Raw genomic sequence first — 25,284 nt, 5'->3', positions numbered from 1 at the left:
GTAATTCCGATACTAGCGCTACTCCTCTCGTTAGGGAGGAGTACAGAAACCGGTTTAAAGAGCCCTTTATACCGATATAAAGGGCCTCTCAGTGTGGACGGGTGTGGCGTTAAATCGGTTTTACGCTCCTAAAACCGGTTTAAACGCCTAGTGTAGACCAGGCCACAGTGTAGCAGTTCCACTGAAGTCAGTGGGGTTGCACTATTTTTAGAATACTAAAGATATTAATCCAATAGTGTTAATGGAATTGACACTGGGGAGATGACCACTGTATCTTTCATTACAAAACTAATTCAATAAAGGAAGTTTGAATAAATGTGTTTTCTTTGTTAAGTGGAAGAGCCAGCATTGATTTGCATACAAAGGAATGTGTAAGTCCACTATTTAACAAGGAAGGGGAGCTAATAACAAATGACATCAAGAAGGCTGAGACGTTTAATGCCAATGATGACATTTATTAACAAGCTTATTTGTGACCAGATGCTTAATAAAATTAATATGAACAGCAAGGGGGAATGAACACAAGTGAGAACAGGGAAAGAACAGGTTAAAGAATGCTTAGGTAAGTTAGATGTATTTAAGTTGGCAGGGTCTGATGAAATCCTTCCTAAGATACTTAAGGAACTAGTGGAAGCAATCTCAGAACCATTAGCAATTATCTTCAAGAACTTCTGGAGGACAGGTGAAGTCCCAGAGGACTGGAGAATGGCAAATATAGTACCTGTCTTCAAAAAGGGGAACAAAGAGGACCCAGGGAGTGTTAGACCAGTCAGTCTAACTTTGATATGTGGAAAGATACTGGAATAAATTATTAATCAATTATCTTGCAAGCACCTAGAGAATAACAGGATTATAAGGAATAGCCAGCATAGATTTGTCAAGAACAAATCATACCAGACCAACCTCATTTCCTCCTTTGACAGAGTTGTTCACCTTATGGATGGGGAGGCAAGGCTCGATGTTTAGTAAGACTTTTGACACAGTTCCACATGATATTCTTATAAGCAAACTATGGAAATGTGGTCTAGAAGAAATTACTATAAGGTGGGTGCCTAACAAGTTGAAAAACTGTACTCAGACTAATTATCAGTGGTTTGCTGTTAAACTGTTAGGGTGTATCTAGTGTAGTCCCACAAGGTCAGTCTTGGGCCTGGTACCATTCAGTATTTTCATTAATGACATGGATAATGGAGAGGTTGCAAGCACTTTCAAGGACAAGATTTAAATCCAAAGCAACCTTGACAAACTGGAGAAATCAACCGGTCTGAAATCAGCAAGATGAAATTCAGTAAAAACAAGTGCAAAGTACTATCCTTAGGAAGGAAAAAATCAAATGCACAGCAACAAAATAACAAAATTGTTGGCTAGGCAGTAAAACTACTGAAAAGGATCCGGGGGTTACAGTGGATCCAGAGGTGAAAGTAAGCTGGTATGGTCCAATACAGCATACCGGCAAGAGCCAGTATTCCATGCCAGACTGGACTTACTTCCCCAGGCTGGCAATTTAAAGGGCCTGGGGCTCTCTGCAGTGGCCAGAGCCCCGGGCTCTTTAAATCACCTCCCGAACCCCGCTGCCAGAGCCCTGGGGTAGTGGCAGGGCTCCGGCAGTGATTTAAAGGTCCTGGGGTTCCGGCCACTGCGGGGAGCCCCAGGCCCTTTAAATCACCGCTGGAGCCCTGCTGCCACTACCCCAGGGCTCCAGCAGCTGGTCTTGGGTGGTGATTTAAAGGGCCCAGGGTCCCACTGCGGTAGCAGCAGCCGGAGCCCTGGGCCCTTTAAATCACCTCTGAGCCCCAGGGCTCCCAGCAGCCTCTACAGCTGGTTAGGGTGACCAGATCACCCAGGTCAAATATCGGGACGCGGGGGGGCGGGGCGGGGGCAGAGGGGGAAAAATGGCGGCAGAGCAAAAAAAAAAAAAAATCCCCCACCCCCGATTCCTCCTCCCTCCGCAAGCGCTGGAGGGAGGCCCGGGAGACTCAGGGGAGCACGGGGCCGGGGTGAGTGTGAGTCCAGCCTGGCCCCGAGCAGGCAGGACTCAGGCGCGGTATCTGGAGGGAGAGTACGGGGTGGCCTGCGGGGCCAGGCAGCGGCTGTTCTCCCCACCTGGGCAGCAGGACTCGGGAGCAGCCGCTGCTGCAGCTCCCACTGCCGCGGGGGGAGGAAGCGGCCGCTGGCCAAGCTCGGCAGCTGCGGTTCTGGCGCCCACGAGCCCCCCGAGCCCGGGCCTGCTGCGGGGACCCAGCGCGCACGCTGCGCATACCCAGCCCCTGGCCACTTGCATCTGGGCTGGCTGCCCAGCTGGTGCAATCCTGCGGGCGGCCTCGGAGTGGGGGCAGCAGGCCCCAGCCCCCCGCATCCCGCTCGGGTCCTGCAGGGGAACGAACGGGACTGGGCTGCCGATGCCTCCGCCACGGGATTGCACCAGCTGGGCAGCCAGCCCAGACGCGACTGGCCAGGGGCTGAGCGCAGTGTGCGCGCTGCCCGCAGCAGGCCCGGGCTCGGGGGGTTCGGGCCTGGGCACCAAAGCCGCAGCCGCCGAGCGCCACGTGCTTGGCCACTTCCTCCCCCCGCAGCAGTGGGAGCTGCAGCAGCAGCTGCTCCCGAGTCCCCTGCCCAGGTGGGGAGAACAGCCGCCACCTAGCCCCACGGGCCGCCCCCCTACTCTCCCTCCAGGTACCGCGCCCGAGTCCCGCCTGCTCGGGGCCAGGCCAGACTCACACTCACCCCGGCCCCGCACTCCCCTGAGTCTCCTGGGCATGGCATGCTTGGCAAGAGGCGGGGATTTGGGGAGGGAGACAATGGGACAGTGAGGGGGTGAGGATGGGGGCGAGGATTTGGGGAAGGATCCAATGGGGGAAGGAGGGGGCGGAGTCGGGGCAGGGGAGGGCGCGAGCCCTTCGGGCTCCGGAGCCTTTGCTTGTTTGTCCAGTGTCCCGACCTAACATTGGTCGGGACGCGGGACAAACAAGCAAATATCGGGACAGTCCCGATAAAATCGGGACGTCTGGTCACCCTACAGCTGGTAGCTCCAGGGGTGATTTAAAGGCCGTGGGGCTCCCAGCCACAGCCAGAGCCCCTGGGCCTTTAAATCTTGATTTAAAGGGCCTGGGTATTTAAAGGCCCCGCCTCTTCTGGTTGAGGCCATGCTCCCTAATCAGGACTCCGGCGTACTGGTAAGTCCTTTACGTTACTTTCACCCCTGAGTGGATCACAAGTTAAAACGGAGTCAACAATGTGATGCAGTTGCCAAAAAGGATTATATAATTCTGGGGTGTATTAACAAGAATGTTCTAAGTAGGACATGGGAAGTGACTGTCTTATTCTGCTCAGCACTGGTGAGAACTCAGCTGAAGTCCAATTCTGGGTATCACACTTTTAAAAAACATGTGGACAAATTGGAGATAGTACAGGGGAGAGCAACAAAAATGATAAAAGGTTTAGAAAACCTGACCTATGAGGAAAGGTTAATAAAACTAGGTATGTTTAGTTTTGAGAAAAGAAGACTGAGTAAGGCTCTGTTAAGTCTTCAGGGACTGTTATAAACAGGATGGGGGTTCATTGTTCTTAATGCCCACTAAAGGTAAGACAAGTAGTAATGAGCTTACTCTGTAACAAGGTAGATTTAGGCTAGATATTAGGAAAAGCTTTGTAATGATAGAATAGTTAAGATCTGGAATAAGTTTCCAAGGGAGGTTGTGGAAGCCCCATCATTGCTGATTTTTAAGGACAGGTTGGATAAACACCTGTCAGGGTGGCCTAGGTTTACTTGGACCTGCTTCAGTTTAGAGGGCTGGACTAGATGACCTCTCGAGGTCCCTTGAAGCCTTATATTTCTATGATTCTATGATATCAAACCCAACTTTTACCTGAAGCAAGGTACCTAAATCTATACTTTGGAACCTAAATGATTGGCCTGATTGCTCCGCACCTTTGAGAATCACTTGTTTCTCCTGCTGATTTCAATTCAGTTTCACTATGGAGTTAGACACCTAACTTTAACATTCTAAACCTGAAGTTTAAAATTTTGGCCAGGATACTTTGCAAGTATGTGAGCAGTTGATCTGAAATACACAAGTTTCACCCACTTGAAGAGAATTAAGAACTGCAGCCTTAGGTGATGTCTACACTGCAATAAAGAACCTGAGGTTGACTGTGTCAGCTGACTTGGGCTCGTGGAGCTCGGGCTGTGGGGCTATAAAATTTTAGTGTAGAGTTTTGAGCCAAAGCTGAGGAATTTCATTTCGGATGAATATGAGGGGCTGCTGGGTATCAGTTGCTTTTGGGTATTTTGGTTTTTTAGAGGGAAACTGCAGAGCAGGATCGGCTCTAGGCACCAGCAAACCAAGCACGTGCTTGGGGCAGCACAATTCCAGGGGCGGCATTCCGGCCATTCTTTTTTTTTTTTTTTGCTTGGGCAGTTGTGCTCTCGGAGCTTGGGGCAGAAAAAACCTAGAGCCGGCCCTGCTGCAGAGGGAAGTAATTGGGAGTGATTCAGGGATGGCCTTGTTCTAGATCCTGAGTTCAATCCTGGGGTCAATCACAAGGTTAAAAGCTGGAGTAACTGTAACTGAGATCTGAATCTGTCTGTGTGTTCAAGGAAATAGACTGCAATTGAGGAGACTTGCATTTAATTCCTGATTGTGCCACAGACTTCCTGGGTGATCTTATACAAGTCACTTAATGTGACTATGTATCTCTAAAATAGGGTCAGTGGTACTTCCTTTCTCCCATGTTTGACTGTCTTAAGAACATAAGAATAGTTATACTGTGTCAGACCAATGGCCCATCTAGCCCAGTATCCTGTCTCTCAACAATGACCTGTGCCAGATATTTCCAAGAGAATGAACAGAACAGGGCAATTATTGAGTGAGCCATACTCTGTTGTCTTGTTTATTTAGATTATAAACTCTTTGAAGTAGAGGCTCTCTTATTCTCTGTTTTTGTCTAGTGCCTAGCTAAATCAGGCCCTAATCTTAGCTGAGGCCTCAAGACATGTAATGTTTACACCTACTAATGAACATCTAATAAAAGACAAGGAACGTGTTGTGGCACATGAAAAGTTGTGTTTTAGACTTGCTGCTTGAAATTAGGAGAAGAGGGGATTTAGAAGATCTGACAATCCACCAAGAATGGACATATATGCAGAGAAAATATTTTGAGGGAAAGTGTAATCATTAGATATTAAATAAGCAAAGTTTACATTTTTTATGTTAGTTTTGTGATTCCGCTATATATAACTGTCTTTGTCCCTGTCTTTCACATAGTCTGTTCTTTGTATTTTGACTTTTTTCTCTAGATCATGGTGCATAAGTTGTGTGAAACAACCAACCGTCTGTTTTTGCAATGCTAAGGTTATATGTTCGATGAGAAGCACTTAGTTTTCTTCTTTTTAACAGACTCATTTCAAATAATTCCATTTTCTCAGAGAGCACACTTCAAATAGTTGATCTTGGTTTTCTCTTAAATTAAGGGCTTTGTTTCTTGATTGTTAAAGATTTGTTCACTTAAGCCCTGTGCCAACCCCACTAAAATTCAATGGGAGTCTTTGTATTGACTATAGTTGGAGTTAGATCAAGTCCTTAGTCAAGCTATGCTATGCTATGCCATTGCTAGGGGAGGGAGCGAAACTGACTACAAATACTGTCAAATGAAGTAAACCATTTGATGTCTAATTTTAACTTTAATTTTAGTAACTGGATGTTGGGTGCTCTTGAGCGTTTATTTTTCTTCCAAGATATTATCTCACTGAGTGATGGTGGCAACCTTCATTGGGTCCTCGCTGTTAAGTACATTTTAATATTTGTGTACGAAATATTGCCACCACTTTGGAGACTGAAGATCATTTATTGACCTCTGTAACACTCTATACCTCCAAATAGTACCCTGGAAGCACCACATTTACAACTTTGATATAATTATGATGTGTTTTGTACAAAATATACCTTATGAGGTATCATTTAAGAATCATCTTGATTTGTTGAACATTAATATCCTGTTGAATTGTGTGTACAATCATATGTGAAGTTATGAAGTTTTGCTAGATATGTGTTACTGAAATATGTTGGGAGACACGCACAGCGAGCCTTTCAGTGGCAACAAAGTAGCAACTGACTAGACAGATTTACATCAGGACCAGCCAGACATGCATTGATGGCACGTCAAGAAGAATTCACTCTCCCAGAGACTCCTCAGAGAGGGCACATGGAAAATGGGGGTGGCCTAACTCATGTGACATGGCAAGGATCTTTCTAGCAGCTGGAGGAAAGAATAAAAGAGGGACAATGACATCACCACTTGGCTTCTCTCCTTCCCCATCTCAAAACCTGGAAGATCATCTGAAAGACAAAGACTTTGAACTAGAAAGATTGGTCCCAGGGAATTCAGTCTGTGTATTAAGAACTGTGAGCTGCCTGTAACATCTATTGGGGTGAGAAATCTTGCTTAGTCTGTAGCATTTAGACTGCAAATTTATTTTTATTTCTTATTCAACCATCTTCAATCTCTAAGCCTGCTACTTATAATCACTTCAAATCTGTCTTTCTTTAGTTAATAAATCTGTTTTATATTTTATCTAAAACAGTGTGTTTTTGGTTGAAGTGCTTGGGGAATCTCTGCTCAGGTTAACAAGGTCTGTTGCACATCTACTACCCTTGAACCTTGAGCAGTGTAAGACGGTATATTTCTGGGGTGCAAGGCTGGGGGCAGGGGTGACTGGCTGGTGACTCTCTCTGTATAATTCATGAGTGGCTTTGAGAGTCTTCATGCAATTTAGCTGAGTGTGGATCTCCAGGTACTGATGGCTGAGTGATCACAGTGCCTAGAGGGGTTTGCTGTTTGTCACTGGCATAGCTCTGTGAGAGAGAGCCTGGGCTGGAGAGTTAAGAGGGCACAGTGGTCCCACAGTTTCAGGTCATAGCCCAGGGATTCCATCACAATCTCCCAGTCAAAATAGCAACTTTACCAAGAAACTTTATTGGAAAGTTTCTTTTCAGAGACATGCTAACCAATCAATAGACCCCGTTGATTAGTCTAAGCCAACTTAATGTTGAGTGTCTGTCTCTTTTAAAGGCTGATTGTGGACCGTGCCTCGTATGGATCACCATCTTCCTTTTCATACAGTATCACACTGATGTCATGGTGAGGCCACTGATGGAGAATAACACCAACATCCTGGCACTGCAAAAAACACATTGCAGAAGAAGTCTCAGTGTGCCTCTGAATACCATGGTATGTCCTTTTCTCCAACTAAAACCACCCGAACACAGAATGTCCACCTACATCAGGCCCAAACTAAAAGATGTAGCCAAAGCACTGCCAGCAACAGAAAATGGTTTCACAGTCAGTATCTGAGTCAATGAGCTGACAATATATAATGTGTATAACCAACCAACCAGCAGGGGCCCTTACCAACCTTACCAAAATCACCATCTGTGTACCTTGGCAATTTCAACAGCCACCATACAGCATGATTGGGCTAGTCCATGAAAGATGTTGCAGGTGAATAGCTTTCTCATTGGATGTCGGCACAGGATCAGTATCCGCTGTTTGATGCAGAACACAAGGGGACCTTCTGATCAGACCTTATGGAAGAAAGAATACACACCCAACTTATGTTTTGTCTCCATGGACTTCGGTGGATCACCACTCACTGCATCTCCAACTGTTCTGGACCCCTGCCCCCAGCACAGAACAGCGGTGGTACACACAGGCCTTAAACTCCATCATTACCAGTGTATTAGGGGGGCTTTCCCTTCCCCCCTTCCCCTGGTTCTTGTCACACAGACAGAAAGCAGAAGACCAGAAGTCTGAAGTGCAGGCAATGCAATGTTTACTGGGGTTGGTTCCAAGCAAGCATATCCATAGCTCTGATGTTGCAGAGCTTTGTTTCCCAATGTCCCATTCCCAGCGCCGATGCCACAAAGCTTTTACCCATGTCCCAGTTCCCACCTCTGCCTTCTTAGCTGGCCCAAATATACATGTAGTGCACTCTGCACTCTGCTGGCCCCATCCCTTACAACTTATGGTCATGTTCTGGTTTGGAGGGTTGTGAGTCTGGGGTCTTGTTACCAACTCTTTTGTATCCCATGGGAGGGGTAAGGAGTGAGGTTGTGTATTGGCTAATGCCATTCTCTTCTTTGGCTTTTAGGGTGCCTTATGCCTTGCCTCCATTCCCCCTTGTCCCTCCTAACTGGTTGCTTGACCTTGCCTTGAGATAGAAGTTGAGGCAGTCTTCAAGTGCAGGCTCATATATTATACTCCCACCATACCCAGTAGCACTTTTAACTCTATCCCTTAACTCTTCTCATTATACTAACAAACCCATCTGGCTGGGCAGAAATAACACACAATGTCTTTGTTCACACATATTAGTAATGATATAAGAGTATTAAAAGTCAAACTCAAAATTATCAGGCTAACAAACAGTTATATACTAACACATTTTCACACTGGAACCTGAGAATAGCGGAATGGCTGGGTTTGATGTGCTGCCATCAAAAAACCCATCAGTAGCATACCACCAAAGCCCAACAACTTTGACTGCTTCACAAAGCTTATTATTAAAGGCACAAAGAAGCCATGGTTACAGGACCTTCTTTATGCCATGCTGGAAAGGAGGTAGTGGAGGCCACAGACATCACACACTCAAGCCATAAAGCATGGGCCCTTCTGCAGTGCCTAGGTAGAGTGCTGCCATCACACACACATGGCAAGTCACTACAAACAGTTTTAATTTATTCCACAGCCAAGTATTGCACAAGTATGTAACCCAAGGAATGTAATAATTGTTTTCCAAAAAAAGACTCTTTAAGCTTTCCCTTAGAACATGTAGATTCCAGAAATCTGCAGCAAATTACCATCATGGAATTTATTGCCTTGATCTTGTCACCATGAAGCTTCGGGGTCTCAGTATTTTTGGAGACGTTTTTTAAAGATTGTTTCACTCACAGTATCTTTTGAATCATTTAGTCCATAATGAAAAGGTGCTGCCCTGGAAAAACCTGCTGCCCATTGCAATATGTTGCCTGGAATTAGTACGATATCCTGCACTCCACCACTGTAAAGAGCCTTTGCGTCAAACGCTTGACTTTTGAATATCACACAATGTAATGCTGTGTGAACTATTAGAAAGATTAATACTATGCCATGACATTGCAGCTTCTCAGAAAATGCCAGCAGTGAAGGCAAGCATAGCAAGTGTTTCACCTTAATAATGATAAGAGTTATTCCATCACTCACAGAATAAAAATTCCAAGCAAAAGGTTCACCTACACACAACCAGAAGAAAATTATGACTTATGTTGGGAGGAGATCTGGTCATGAATGACCTCTCTCAAAGCAGTGGCCGTAAAAAACACAGGCCCAGCAATTTTAAAAATGTAAGTTGCGGTCAAGATGATTGGTAGAGTGTCAAACTACCCAGTAGTCAGTAATTCTTCATTTTCACAGTTATAGAATCAAAACATGGTTACAACTCACCTATTACAATAGAAGGATTATTTAATATAGTTAAAGGAGGAAGCTTTTGAGCTAAACTTTGCTTTTGGAGTGCAGGCAGGTTTTCCTGATGCAGGAAGGGCTGCTTAAACCCTGTGCTTTCATTCAATTGGGGCCTTCAGCTTAAGATCCAAAATGCAGTGTGCACCCTTCTTTCCCCCATCTACCCCCAAACTCTTATGCCATGACAGTTAGGAGAAGTTTACACTTATGGTGATAGAAAAGAAAAGAGAATATGCCCCGTGATGGGATGTCTACCCCACACAGGTGAACTAAGGGTTAACAGAAGTCTGAGAGCTCAATTAGTCCACCTTGCTATGCTGGAGAGTGTGTCAGGCTTCATTTGTTACTAGACCCAGCTGGGAGGAGCTGGGACTTCTTTGTGAAAGAAGTGAAAGGTACAGAGGGGGCCCAGGAGAGAGGAGGGAGGAATTTCTGTTCTCTGGGGGCAGCTAGGGAAGACTGGCTGAAGAAAGCCACAGGGATAGAATTAATCCCTGTGGTGGGCCCTGGAAAGTGGATAAGGCACAGGGAGGCAGTTGTGTCAGGTCAACGTTCCAGGAAAGAAAGGTGGAGCTAGAATGACCTAGGGAGAAGCCCCTGAGAACAAAGGGGAAGTTGTTATGCTGCAGGGAAGTAATACAAGGGGCTTGTAAATAGGAAGTGACACAGGTTCCCTTCAGACATGCTAATGTTTCTCTATCTGCTTAATACAGAGTCCCTGGACCAGAACCCAGAGCAGAGAGTGGGCCTGGGTTCCTCTGTCAGCCCTGAGCAAGGAGCACATAAGCTTGACATAAGGACTTGAGCCCAGTGTGGGGCTGAAGATTGAGTCTCAAGGACAAACCAAGGAATAACCCAAGAGGGGACAGAAGAAGCTTTTGTGTCTGGACATGTTGGACTTTTAGTTGTACTTTTGTCCTCCCAGAAGGGGAGAGGATCTAAAGTGGCCAGGCCAAAGAACCAAGTTATGAGAAGAGGCAGACCACCACAAGGCTGGAGCAACCCTAGGCAGGAAAGAATAGCCATGAAGGTGTGCTCTAGCGGTGAGTCCACTCTCCATAAGGGTGAGTGAGTGTGAATATTTCGGATAAAAGAGAGTAGAAGAACTGTGAATTGCCCTGGTGGGGCCACAATAAAGGGGAAACATAACTTCTGTATCTCAAATTATCAGGCCAGTTTCATGCCAGGTGCAATTACAGCTTTTCAACCAAAAAGGGATGTGGATGAAAAATGAAATTGATCAGTCCATTCCTTGTCTAGTCAGCATGGAGCAGCTTGTAGAGCACCATAGCACATGTAGCACTACAGCACAAAGGGTATTGTATTAGCATTTTTTTGCAGTGGTAGTGTAGGCTCCAGGAAGCAGAGACCCAAGGTTTGGTAGCATTGTCTAGCACTAGAAATGGTATCAGCCAGTTCAGAGTAGGGGACTGTGAATCCGAATGACTCATGGTATCTAGGTCTTCTGTGAGGACAACATTCTTTGTTTTATAAGTAACCATTCCTGACTAAGGCCTAGTTATGCAAATGGCTCCATGTGGATAGATCCCACTGCGTCTTTTTCAGAGCTCTAGTCCTTGGAGACAACAAGGCTACGCTTTGGATCAGGGCCTGAGTTTGCTCTTCTGGTGACTGACAGCTCTGGGTATATCAAAGCTTTTATAAAATGTTAATTAACTGGGACTGTCTGCCAATTAGAGCACAGCTCTGCTGTGCAGTTACTGACCCACAACACTGTGGGTATTTTTCAGTAATAGATCATGATACTATCCATTGGTGTCAGTGGCCCTTAGTGTTTTGGTGCTGATTGATTTGTATACTAACTGTATGGATATATTTGATTAACCATTCAATTGGGATACAAATGCCTGTGCTATTATTGGTATGTATCCCCAGTGAAGATGGCCATCTCAACTTATCATCCTCCTACTCCCACTTCTCTCAGTCCTCCTACTCCTCCCCTCTCCTGTGTTGGTAAAAACACCAAACTCCAATGACTACTTTCATATTAATTTGTTCTTAGCCACTCTCCCCATCCACCAAGATCTACTCTTCTCCTTCCCACTCTTCTCTCCGTCCCTGCCCTCTCCTCTTAAAAGCTGAATGGGGAGCAGCCCTCAGAGACCTGACACAGAGCTGTGCAGTCTGAAGCGAGAAAAAGTGGCATGTGAGGTGCTGAACAGGAAGGTGGCTCAGAGGAGCTCTGAGATGAAATCTGGAGCAAAGCCTCTTAGTGGAGCTTTACACCTCAGCTCCTCTTCCCAGAGCACCATGGCTGCTCCCCACACACCTTATCAAGTGGAGGGAAGGAAAAGAAATGGAAGTGAAGTTAGAGACTAGATGAGGGGAAGGAAAGAGACAGCCAAATGTTAAGATAACTAGAATATCTAAAAGACATTGCCTCTCCCACTTGGTTTCTCTAACATCCTCGGACCGACACAGCTGCAACAACACTTCCTAGAATATTTATGTAATTATTCGTTGGGAGATGGTGGTACAAAATTTCAGGAACAAGGAGTTCAAGTGGATATATATCCTGATTGTTCACGGCATAAGCCAATCACTAACTGAGCAGCTTGGAAGAAACTGCCTTTATGGGGAGGTGATTCCCTCTCTCTCTCATACTGGGTCCAGTGTAAGAGCTATTTCAGTGGCTGGGACGGGCTGTATTCGCACAGGATGCTGGGCTGGATGGATCACTACTCAGGTCCAGTATGGCAATTCCTATGCTCTCCAGTTAACTGATATTACTTTATGCTGTAACTGTTTAGCACTGCTGAAGAGACCTATATAGCATTTTGCCAGGTATGCAGCGTTGTTTCTATAACTTTACATTTGGGATAGCAGATGGGCTAGGTGTAAAAATTACCTACAGTAGCTACCGATTTAAAGTTCAAACTGATTCAGTGTGGTTATTTTGTTTGTGTGGGTGTTTGCTTTCCTCCTCTCCCACCAATTTCCTTATGTCTATATGTTGTCTTCTGAATTACTGTGCTAATGCACAATTAGATCAATTTTTCCTCTGAGGGGACACTTTTATCTCTTCAGCCTCTCACTCTTGCAGTGTAATGATTTCTGTATACTGTGTATGTTGCATTCCTCCTCTTCCCTCCCTTTCCCCCGCCCCTTTCCTTGTTCCTGTGGGGTGAGTTGTGCTGAAACGATTATGGCAGCTATAACTTCCTAAATCCCTCAGGGTGCTATAGTTCAGAGGTATCATTAAACAAAGCCATTCTTAATATTGGACTCCTGTGGTGACTTGTAAGGAAGCACTAAGGCAGGGAAGATTAGAACATAATATGGATAATAGCTAAACACATTTGAAACAGGTAGGCAATGTTGTGCCTCTGTAGAATTGCCATGCACTTTCACAGTTGTTCTTGGAGGCTGACCTCTCATGATGCTGCAGCGGACAAGCTTTTCTACATTAATTTTAAGTCTTTTTTTTCAAATCTAGGGGAAAAAGCAAAAATTCCAAGGTTTGCTTCCTGGAGTTAACTGAATACCCTGTAATTATTTAAATAGAATCTCACAATAATATTCTATATATTCTTGTGTCTTTGCCACTCTATCTTCACCAATCAAGTGATGAATGAGACATTATATTTGGAGCTACCTAATTCCATACAGCTATTACAATACTGTCAGTTCCTTCTCTCTAGTCAAGCCCTTTAAACTATGCCAGAACATATATGGGCATATTGCCTTTTCAATAAATCCTGTTTCCTTGGGTATCATTGAATTCCTTGAATTCAGATAATAAAAGCTCTAATTAAGTGAATCCCCATCCTATTTGATTGTAGTATTCTTCAAGAAAAGAACAAAAAATATATTGTTTATATTTTGTCTGTTTGATCACAAATACAGAAATATAATGCAGTGGTGTAGCTTATTATGCATCTTGTAGCACTTCAAGAATAAGTATGATATTGATACGTTGGTCAGAATGTTTGTTTTGATGGACAGATGGTGCCAGCAGCTTAGTACTGAATATCTTTAGAATTTATATTTTCTTTGGCATGCTCTTATTTTAGTCCATTATAGTGAAGTGGAGATAGGCCTTACTCAAGAGATTCTTTCACCACTAAAAGGTGCTTAATGGCTACTAGTTCTTAGCCTTTCCTGTCTCCAGGAGGTGGAAGGCTTCATTTGCTTCTGGCTGCCATAGGACTTTTTGATTTGTTAGCACTTTCAGCTACAACCTCTAATTTTGATTTCTCTCCTTTCTCTCACTTTAAACTTTTTTCTTAAAGGGAAGAATCTGTAGGCCAGTGAGGTATCTGTCTCCTGGCCTGTTGCTAGTCATGCTTTAACCTGTCCTCTCAGGAAGGTGATGGGGCAGCAGATGAATAGTGAATTAATAAAAACTTTCATATGAGTTTCCTAGCTTGGAGAGGTACATCCTCTGCTCCACTGAGAAGGAACCAAGTCTTTGAGCAGTCCAGGACTCAGTACTTCCAGTCTACAGACAAATTACAGGCTGTTTTCCTGAAAGCGGATAATCCCATAGTGTGGGTTTCCCATGAAGAGTGTTCTTGCAGAGGGCATAGTTTCTCACATGGTTTCAATGGACAAAGCACAGAAGTACTTAGCAGGGGATAGCTCAGTGGTTTGAGCATTGGCCTGCTAAACCCAGAGTGTTGTGAGTTCAATCCTTGAGGAGGCCACTTAGGGATCTGGGGCAAAAATTGGTCGTGCTAGTGAAGGCAGGGGGCTGGACTCGATGACCTTTCAAGGTCCCTTCCAGTTCTAGGAGATTGGTATATCTCCAATTATTACCTTAAGTACTCAGAGATGCAAAGACCTAAATGCTGCTGTGCCTGTTGTCATGTTATGCATCTGTCAAGGTTCCTTCCCCACTCTGAACTTTAGGGTACAGATGTGGGGGACCTGCATGAGAAGCTCTAAGCTTAATTACCAGCTTAGATCTGGTATCGCTGCCACCATTCACAAGCACTCCCTTCCTTGGGTAGCCTTGAGAAACTTCACCAATTTCCTGGTGAACACAGATCCAAACCCCTTGGATCTTAAAACAAGGAGAAATTTACCATCCCCCCTCCTTTCTCCCACCAACTCCTGGTGGATCCAGATCCAACCCCCTTGGATCTAAAAACAAGGAAAAATCAATCAGGTATTAAGAAAAAGCCTTTTAATTAAAGAAAAGAAAGGTAAAAGAGAGATTAGCATACCCGCTACTCTCACAGACAACAGATTCCAAATACAGAGGATGTTCCCCTGGGCAAAAATCTACTACACACAAGAATACCCAATTTGATAATTCCCTTAATTTGCACCAAGACAAGTACAAAAGAAAATAAACATAAACCTAGTTATTCCTGTCTAAAACTTACTACTCTGATAAGAGGCTGGTTCCTTGATCTTTTTCACTCTGACTGAAACTGAAAACTAAACAAAGGAAAAAACCCTCCTTCCTTTTGAAACATCTTGTTCCCCCATTGGATCCTCTGGTCAGGTGTCAGCTAGGCTAGGTGAACTTCTTAACCCTTTACAGGTAAAAGAGGCATTAACCCTTAACTATCTGTTTTTGACACACATCCTATTCTTCTCAGTTTTTTTTCTGGGGTAATTACAGAGAATGAGGACCCTGGAAAGCTATGTAACTTAATTGCACTTCTTGGCAGAATTGCTAACTTTGCATGACACCATCTACAATGCCATCCATTTGTCTGTGCAGAGTGTGGCCACATCATTTACTGCACAAATCCTTTGGCTCTGTTCCTGGTAGGTCGACTCTACTTCAAAGGCCTGCCTCCTGGCCAAACACATTCAAGGATAACTGACTTTTTGGAAAGTGTTTGAAGAGGTTGATGATGTCACTGAAGGAGAGGTGTCTCTCAGGAATACTTAAGCAAAGCCTGAAAAAGAGAAATCTGTTTAAATCTTTCAGAGGACCCAATTCAAAGGTAAGCCAAGCTGAGATCATGTAAACCAATTTCTGGCTTCTTGGCATATAATTTACACTATTTTAGACCCATGCCTACTTACCAGGGTGTAACTTACACTTTCCCATACAGTTCACCTCTAAATTTGGCCTACTGAGTTTAAAAGGGAGTCCATATTTCCCCCCATCTCACACTGAGGATGCTAGAGAGAGGAGAAATTACACCAATTTGCCATTATCTGTCTTCAAATCCAGGCCCCCTCTCCTATTATCCTCCCTTAGGAAGGGACTGGGACATAGGTGGTCTATTATGTAGTCTCATACTATGGCTACACTTGCATGCCTGCCCAACTACTGAATCATGTAATGCTTCCCTGTGTTCTCCATTTCCATGTCCATCTCTGATGTGCTAGACACACATATATTTCGGTGTATATGTGTATACTTGCGTCCACACTGTCACTGTAGATACATGACATTAGTGCAGTGCTGCCATTTCAGAAGCATTATCCCAGGGCTCTGTGTGTTACAGGGAGACACTCTAGGAACTGTTTTTCTGCATGTTGTTGGTACTGACCTCTGCCTTCACGCATTTGCCAGTCTCAGTTCCTGATCATGTTGCCTCTTACTGTTATTCCCAGAGAAACTGTGTGAAAAACACACAGCAATTGGATGATGATCTGGTTTTTGTTCCTACTCCTTATTGTAGAACAAATGATTATGCAGTGGAGAGTCAGTCTCACCTCAGTCCCTGGAAAAATCATGGATCAGGTCCTCAAGGAATCAATTCTGAACCACTTAAAGGAGGGGAAAGTGATCAAGAACAGTCAGCATGGATTCACCAAGGGCAAGTCATGCCTGACTAACCTAATTGCCTTCTATGATGAGATAACCGGCTCTGTGGATGAGGGGAAAGCAGTGGATGTGCTATTTCTGGACTTTAGCAAAGCTTTTGATACAGTCTCCCACAGTATTCTTGCCAGCAAGTTAAAGAAGTCTGGGCTGGATGAATGTCCGGTAAGGTGGATAGAAAACTGGCTAGATGGTCGGGCTCAACGGGTCGTGATCAATGGTTCCATGTCTAGTTGGCAGCCGGTATCAAGTGGAGTGCCCCAAGGGTCGGTGCTGGGGCCGGTTTTGTTCAATATCTTCATTAACGATCTGGAGGATGGTGTGGACTGCACCCTTAGCAAGTTTGCAGATGACACTAAACTGGGAGGAGTGGTTGATATGCTGGAGGGTAGGGATAGGATACAGAGGAACCTAGACAAATTAGAGGATTGGGCCAAAAGAAATATGATGAGGTTCAACAAGGACAAGTGCAGAGTCCTGCATTTAGGATGGAAGAATCCCATGCACTGCTATAGACTAGGGACCGAATGGCTGGGCAGCAGTTCTGCAGAAAGGGACCTAGGGGTTACAGTGGACGAAAAGCTGAATATGAGTCAACAGTGTGTCCTTGTTGCCAAGAAGGCTAATGGCATTTTGGGTTGTATAAGTAGGGGCATTTTCAGCAGATCGAGGGATGTGATCATTCCCCTCTATTTAGCATTGGTGAGGCCTCATTTGGAGTACTGTGTCCAGTTTTGGGCCCCACACTACAAGAAGGATGTGGATAAATTGGAGAGAGTCCAGCGGAGGGCCACAAAAGTGATTAGGGGGCTGGAGCACATGACTTACGAGAAGAGGCTGAGGGAACTGAGATTGTTTAGCCTGCAGAAGAGAAGAATATGGGGGGATTTGATAGCTGCTTTCAACTACCTGAAAGGGGGTTCCAAAGAGGATGGATCTAGACTGTTCTCAGTGGTAGAAGATGACAGAACAAGGAGTAATGGTCTCAAGTTGCAGAGGGAGAGGTTTAGGTTGGACATTAGGAAAAACTTTTTCACTAGTAGGGTGGTGAAGCACTGGAATGGGTTACCTAGGGAGGTGGTGGAATCTCCTTCCTTAGAGGTTTTTAAGGTCAGCCTTGACAAAGCCCTGGCTGGGATGATTTAGTTGGGTTTGGTTCTGCTTTGAGCAGGGGGTTGGACTAGATGACCTCCTGAGGTCCCTTCCTACCCTGAGATTCTATGATTCTATGAGAGGGCTCTTGGTGAGATGCTGGATGGAATTTGTGCAGCATTTGCTGATGCATCAAAAACAGCTGACCTTTCAGGTCAATGACAATTCATTCTGCTCACACTGTACAAATATAGTGAATGCTGATTGTGACAGGACTACTGCTGTGTCCCCTTAACTCTCCAGCCTGGGCTGTCTGTCATGATGCTTTGCTAGTGACAAGCAGCAAACCCCTCCAGGTGCTGTTATCACTCAGCCACCAGCATACAGAGAGACACCCAGCTAAATTGCATGAATGCTCTCCAAGCCACTCATAAACTATACAGAGGGAGACACCAGCAAATCCCCCCATCCCCAGCCTTGCACTCCAGAAATCTACCATTTTACACTGCTCAAGACCTTCTCTTGAACAATGCAAGCTCATTAGTTTGACACTTCATCAAAGGGCAGTGGACATGCACCAGCTTTTGTTATCTGAGCAGATTCCCCAAGAACTTTATACAAATTTACTGGTAAGGATGAAACATTAAAATAAGTTTATTAACTACAGAAAGATTTTAAGTAATTATAAGTGGTAGGCATAAAGATCAGAGATAGTTACCTAAGAAAATAAAAAATAAACACACATTCTAAATCCTAAACTTTCAGACTACGAAAGATTTGAATCAAACAGTTTTTCTCACCCCACTGGATGTTGCAGGTAGGTTACAGTTTGTAATACATATTTTTCCTTCTCAGCCTGGGACCAATCTCCGCCGTTCAAAGTATTTTTCTTCCCAGCATTCTTGTTGCCTTCAGAGCAGCTAGGAGAGGAGAGACGTGGTCTCATGATGCCACTGTCCCTTATTTTATACTCTCAATTCATGTCCCAGGGAAGATAATGGCCCAGACATGTCCTGGTGGTCCTTGCTGAGTCACAGAGTTGAGCAATCCTTGTGGTGTGTGGTGCTTGCACAACTGCCTCTTACAGAATTGTAAATCTCTTGTTTACAATTTCCCTGCCGGTCAATGGCTTGTGATGGTTGCATAACACCCATTTGGGTGTGGGTCATCTCTTTTGTGGCCACTGGAAAGCTAGCTGTGGGCATCTCCTGAACACACTACATATTTCAATAGCCATATAGCAGAATATCATAATTCCATATACAAGTATGGTACACTTATTTTGACAGAATGAGTTTCACCATATCACAGCCTTTCATATGATATCTTACATAGCATCCTTTGTACAAACTATCATGTATAAATTAATATGGGGCATACAGGGTGATATTTTAAGATACATTGCATCACACTGATATTGCCATAGCATACCCTTGGGTGGACTGTCACTTCTGGTGCAGGAAAACTAGCACGGTGTGGTAGGATCACATTATTCTGGAAACCTGGGATGACCAGCAGTGGCTTCAGAACTTCTGAATGAGGAAATACGGAGCTGTGTGGCAAACTCCAGTGCCAGACCACTTGATTCAGGGAAACTATGTGAGTTCAGAAGCAGGTTGCTGTTGCCCTGTGGGAGCTGGCTACACTAGACAGCTATAGGTGTATTGCAAACCACTTTGGGGTTGGAAAAATCCACTGTTGGGATCATGGTTGTGCAGGTTTGTGAGACAATTAACACTGTAATTTACTCATGGACGTTTGCCATAAGAAAAGCTTCAGAAATAATAGCTGTATTTCAGAGGAGGGGGTTTCCAAAGCGTGCAGGGGCCATTGATGGTCCCAGTAATAATCCAGTAATCCCACATATTCACTTGCCCCTTGTGGCAGGGTGAATATGTGAACCAAAAGGTTACTAGTCACTCTTTCTATGAGGCTTAAGCTGGGTCTACACTTAAAACACTACAGTGACATAGTTGCAGCACTGCAGCTGCACTGTTATAGCACTTCAGTTTAGACACTACGGTGACAGGAGGGGCTCTCCCATTGCTGTGGCTAATCCACCTCCCCAAGAAGCAGTAGGTAGGTAGGAGGAAGAATTCTTCTATTGATTTAGCGCTGTCTATACTGGTGGTTAAGTCATCTTAAGTACATCTCTGTGAGAAAGTGAATTTTTCACACCCCTGAGAGATGAAGCTATGCTGATGTAATTTTTCAGTGTAGACCAGCCCTTTATGAACCACAGAGGAAAATTCATGAATACAAATGTGGGAAACAGTGGAAAGGTTCATAATTCCAGGGTTCTGAAGAGATCAGGATTGTACTTGAAGAAAAAGAAGGGACTTTATTCCTAAGAAAGTATATGGTGTTGTGCAGCATGTCTGTCCCAACTGTTATTTTGGGGGACATGACATACCTGCTTCTGCTTTGACTACTCATGAAACCATACCCTCACATCAATGACCCTGGAAAAAAGGAATTCAATGACAAGTGATGTAACTGCAGGATGGTTGTGGAGTATGCATTTGGTTGGTTGCCTATGCACCTCCCAATCTGGATGGCAGTGTGGCAAATGCCATTCATATAATTGTTGCCTGCTATGTACTACATAACATTTGTGACAGTAAAGGGACGTGCTTCTGTTCCAAGCGGGATCTGCACAAGTCTGGTTTACAAACTATCTGCCGGTAGCTGGATCCCACACACATGCACAATGGTGCCACCTCCCAGCAGGCAAGGAAAATCCAGGAATGCCATATGCACACACATCTTGGCACAGCAGGGAGGCAGAGGATGACATATGCATATTTCAGGGGAATCCTTCAGATCCTGTGTCATAAACAGATAGTTAAGGGTTAAAGTCTGTTTTACCTGTAAAGGGTTAACATGCAGTACCTGGTGACCACCTGACCAAAGGACCAATCAGAGACGAGATAATTTCAAATCTCTGTGGAGGGAAGCCTTTGTCTGTGTTCTTTGTTAGAACTCTTTTTGAATCTAAGAGAGACAGTCATGTCTCCAAGTTCTCCTGGAGTAGTTTCTACTAATTAATAGTGAGTATTAATTAGAAAGGCGAATTAGTCTTATGATTTGATTTCTATATTTGCAATTGTGTGTTTGCTAAAGGAAATGCTTTATTCCTGTTTGCTGATTTTGCTTTGACTGAGAAAGGGGGGAACAGAGGGGTGTCCCGATTCACCGAATAATCGGGTGGTGGCAGCGAGAAGGAATCCTACCCTAAGGGTTAGGGTGGGGGAAGAATACCTGCGGGTCCCCATCTTTGAACCCACAAGCTCAAAGTGGGGGTGAGACCCCATGACATGGGGGGGAACAGAGGGGTGTCCCGATTCACCGAATAATCAGGTGGTGGCAGCGAGAAGGAATCCTACCCTAAGGGTTAGGGTGGGGGAAGAATACCTGCGGGTCCCCATCTTTGAACCCACAAGCTCAAAGTGGGGGTGAGACCCCATGACATCCTGTAAAGCTGCTGAGGGAACATTGGTACATACATGGGGGCGACATAGCTTTACAAGGTTTTTGTTCCCCCATAGCTGAAGGTGATTAGCCATTATGTAACATTGCACACATTTAGGACAATTATAACAGGGCATCTCCATTGGGTTATCACCTGGGTGTTGGATTTGTGGTGTGGAGGATGGCAGCCAAGTTATGAGATCACTGTGCAATGTTTTTTTTTCTTCACTATTCATGCTTCTGTGCCTTTCTTATCAGAAGCACGTAAGCTTGTTAAAAAGTTTATTACAGTTTTCTTGGTTGAGGAATACTGCACCTATCGTGTTTCTGATCTTTTATTGTCAGCAGTGCTACATGCAATTAACAGTTGTTAGAGAGCATTAATCCCTGGTTAAAACTGCTTGAAGTTTTTGGCGGGGGTTGGGAGGGTATTGGCAGTCACCGTTCTTGCTGGTATGTTCCCTCCTCCTTTGTTGTTCTTTGGTTTTGATTTTCAACATGTGTAATAAAGCCATTAAGACTTTGATTGACCCCTTTTATGTGTTTTAGACATCTGCTATGTAGAAAAATAGTAGTATGAGGTAGAAAGTTTAATGGATTTTGAAATCTGAAAAACAACACAATGTTACCAAAGTAACTGTTCACAACTGAGAACACTGCTGACATCCTAATATCTTTGCAAAGTGCCTCCTTTGAAAGAGACCATTGGACAAAATGGAGAAAAGGCTTAATACCTTGCATTTAGGCTGATGAATCTGATAAATTGCCTCCTTCCCCTTCTCATCAGAAGGGGTGAATGACAGGGGACAATGACTCTTGGTAAGAATAGGGGATACCTCCTGCATTAGTTTTTGGGGGTGGGGGCAGTACTTGGTGGGGCTTCAGTACTCCTGCAAGCTCAGCATTCTCCCACTAGTCAGTTGCTCGGGTGGGTGGATGCATGTGTCACTACAACAGGATCCTCCACCTCAACAGCATCCTGGGCGGCAGCCATAGAAGAAGTAGAGAGAGGCAGAAGCTCATGAGCTGGTTCTGGGACCTCAGCAGCAGGTGGACAGTGACTCTTTTGGCGATTGGTTCAGTTAGCCTCTCCAGTAGGGAATGTTCTCTCCAGCTCCATGAACTAATTCGTAAGTGTCTGTCTTCTCCTGAAGAGACTGCTTCTCCCATGCCCAAAGGAATTCAAACTGTTCCTAGTTTTTCTTGTCCATCCCTGTGAGCAGCTCCTCCAGGATCCATCTCTGTCCACCTCTTCTGTCTTTGGGGTGCTACTTCTGCCCTGTTGGTGGTATGGTTTTGCTCTCAGGAGCTGGAGGTCCTGCCAATTCAAGAAGAAGGAGATCATTCTATTTTTTGGCCCTTGGAACAAGCCAAGAAATTTCCCCCATTTGACATAATTTTGCTGTAGAAGGCCACCATTTTGATACTTTTTAGCATTGCAGGAATATCTCTCTCTCACTATCCTTGCTTCTCAGACAACTTTTCCAGCCCCCGAGGGAGGAACAGAGGCTACTAATGGTGAGAAACACTACACTAGTGTTTATAGAAATGTGAAATATTCTTACTGTCTCAACAGGGATGGGGGAAAGTGGGGTACTTCATTCCAGGGCTATGTTACTAGTTTGCAATTTTTTCCCCTAGGGCTGGCCAACATTTGGAGAACATAGCAGTTTTCAGGATATCAGAAAAGGAAAGACAGGTGATTTTCTAGTCCTGTGCAGGAGATCCCGTAATCTGTACCAGAGAGATGTTTCTGCTAATGGTTACCTGTCTATATATTGTGAATGGAGGGGTCTGGTCAGCTACAAAGGTGGACCAGATTTTACTGCGGGTGAACCTGAAGAACCAGCTGGACTTTGTGCTGAAACAGAAATTTGCTGAAATATGGTTACATGATTGAGAGGCAGTTTGATTGGAAATTGACTACATTCTGAGCTAGGATAGAGGGATTTAATGCAAAAGGAGATCTAAACCCTGAACCACTCCCACCCACCCCGTCTTTACCTGAAAACTATGGCCCTGATCTTGCCTAACAATGGTGAAATGGACAGGGAAAAAATGAGGCACACTGCAACTTCATTAGGTTTCCTGACGATTCAGCTCAGCACCACAGTCCCTCACCTCAGACACCTGGAAAGTGACACTGCACTGTTTTTATCCAACATCCAGACCAAATCCTTCTCCCACCCCCACTTTCCCAGCTTGTGTAACATGATTCTACAGGCTGAGAGTGCAAACACCTGGGACAGAGGCTGTAAAGACTTGGTAATCTTCCATGGAAAAACGGCCTCTGTAACTACTTTTCCTCAAACAACCAACTATATGTTTTCTATGACTGTGTTTTGTTCCCTTCTCCAACTGGGACCCTCCATGAAGCCCCAGGATCTGAATCCCTGACAGCTGGCTGAGAAATTGCACAGACACAAGGGCAGAGTGATATTTTTCTTTTGTAAATTGTTTGAAAAAATAGTTTTAGCCAAATGCATAAAATTGTGGTTCATCACAAATCAATAAAATCATTGATTTAGAACTCTCTCTCGCTTGAGGATCATTTCAGGGCAGAGAAGGGGCTGGCCGGAAGGTTTGGAGTTTACTAAGTGGATGAGGAGTGACAATGCCCTGGCTTCAGCTGAGTGGCTGCAGTTCAAACACACAGACATAACAGTGAATGGTACATACTGTCCAAGGAGTGAAGTCAGTGCACAGTCCTTCAAACACCCTTGGTCTTGGAATTTGAGAATTTAGCACCAAAGCAAGAAGGGATTTTGGCAGCGAGAGTGGGGGAACATTGCATCTTACCAGTATGGGATTCTAGATCCTGCCGTGGCTCAGGGCCTTCCTCAGGTTCATCATGGGGGCTTCTTCAAGCTGCTCCTCCATGTAAAGGTGCAGAATCTTGTGCTCCTTGTCCTCTGGTGCATCCTCTTTGGTCCCTGCTGTCTCCTTGCCCTGAACCTTATCAGTGTCCTGTCAGATAATGAGGCTGGTGGGATTGAGCAAGGGATCGTGAGCCACCTCAGGCTCCATACTTGACAGCACCCAATCAGGCTTCTTGTAGAAGGGGCATGCATGACAAGCCCTCACGGACAGACTGTTGGAGTCTTCAGCCTTCATGTACAGGAGCCTCAGGCGCTTCACATGTTCCCCTGCACTGGGATGGAGTCTGCTGAATGCCCACCTCCAGCAGCCTTCAGGAACTGGGAAATTTCATGCTGCTCTAGTTGAATTCATGGAGGATGGTGTACTCTGCCCATACACTGATCAGCACTCAGATATTCTTGGTGGGTCCAGAGGCTTCTCTTGGAGCAAAATCCATTTTCACATGTAAAGAGAGCAGTAGAAAGCTGTTCTGCCTTGTTCAGTCACTGCAGCATGTTACTCACAGTGCACAGCGGGAGAGGGACCTAAATTGTAAAAGGGTTCAGTACATTGTGGGAATGGGGAAGGAGGACTAGATAATCTTGAGACCATTTGTACTAGAAACTGGTCCAGGTATGGAACTGTGCCACAGCCTAAGATGGGTTCTTACCCACACCCCTGAGGTATACTAGCTTACCCACCACTGTCCTCAACTTTGGACACATGCTTCTGGGATTTAAGTTTGGACAATAGTGGGGGGTAGGAGCACAAGCACATGCATGGACATATGTACAGGGACTAGTGTAAATGTACCCTTAAAGGCTACAGAGGGCTTCTGTCTGGTATTGCAGTTGAAAGGGCTTCTGAAATTTCCCTCCTTTCACATGGAACAATCAGATAGCTGCTGCATAGGCTCTGAACCACGGGTAGTTTCTGGGCCCTTCAGGCTTGCAGGATACTAACATGGCTATCCCCAGCTTCCCCTGGCTACAGGTGCTAAGGAAACAATTTCAGATCTTATAGGCTAACAGTGCTGTCCTGGGATCTCACCCCCACTTTGAGCTTGTGGGTTCAAAGATGGGGACCCGACTTGGTTTCCCTCTAAACTAAAATCCTAGTTTAGATCTAGTAAGCTGCCACCACTCAATCAAGGAATGTGGATTGAGACACAGTCCTTCCCCAAAATCCTAGGGGATTCCAAGAGCCCCAAATCCATGGAGTTCTTACACCCAGGAGAAACAAACCATTCCCCCTGCTTCCTCCCCCCTCCCTTTTCCTAGGAGAGATACCGGGATCTAACTACAGAGGGATACCTCCCCCTTCTCTTTCCCTGAGAATCCACCCAAGGAAAGACCAAACAAGTCCTTAATAGAAAAGAATTTATTAAAGACTAAAAAGAAAATACAGAATCTCTATGAGCCCAAACTGGACACTCATAGGGTCTAAGCTTATCAATCTCTGGAGAGAATTCCCCCTCCCCCCTCTCTCAGTCAAAGCCTAATCAGCAAACAGGAATAAAGCATTTCCTTTAGCAACCACACAATTGCAAATGTAGAAAACAAATCATAAGACTAATTCGCCTTTCTAATTAATACTCACTATTAATTAGT

The 25,284-nt window shown here is 44.8% G+C and overlaps 1 long non-coding RNA gene across 1 annotated transcript in view; it reads left to right on the top strand.

The window, feature by feature from the left end:
* The window catches only part of LOC120400015, a 220,658-nt gene extending 197,313 nt beyond the window's left edge, over positions 1-23,345 (top strand). The window contains exons 2-4 of the long non-coding RNA XR_005595465.1: positions 7,069-7,227; positions 10,212-10,562; positions 22,457-23,345. This is a non-coding gene — a long non-coding RNA (uncharacterized LOC120400015). The remainder of the gene's footprint in view (positions 1-7,068; positions 7,228-10,211; positions 10,563-22,456) is intronic.
* The last annotated feature ends 1,939 nt before the right edge of the window (positions 23,346-25,284 follow it).

The sequence above is a fragment of the Mauremys reevesii genome, linkage group 3, assembly GCF_016161935.1.
Source record: "Mauremys reevesii isolate NIE-2019 linkage group 3, ASM1616193v1, whole genome shotgun sequence".
NCBI classification, from domain to species: domain Eukaryota; kingdom Metazoa; phylum Chordata; order Testudines; family Geoemydidae; genus Mauremys; species Mauremys reevesii.
The sequence above is the reverse complement of the archived record's forward strand: the minus strand, read 5'-3'. Positions and strand labels throughout refer to the sequence as shown.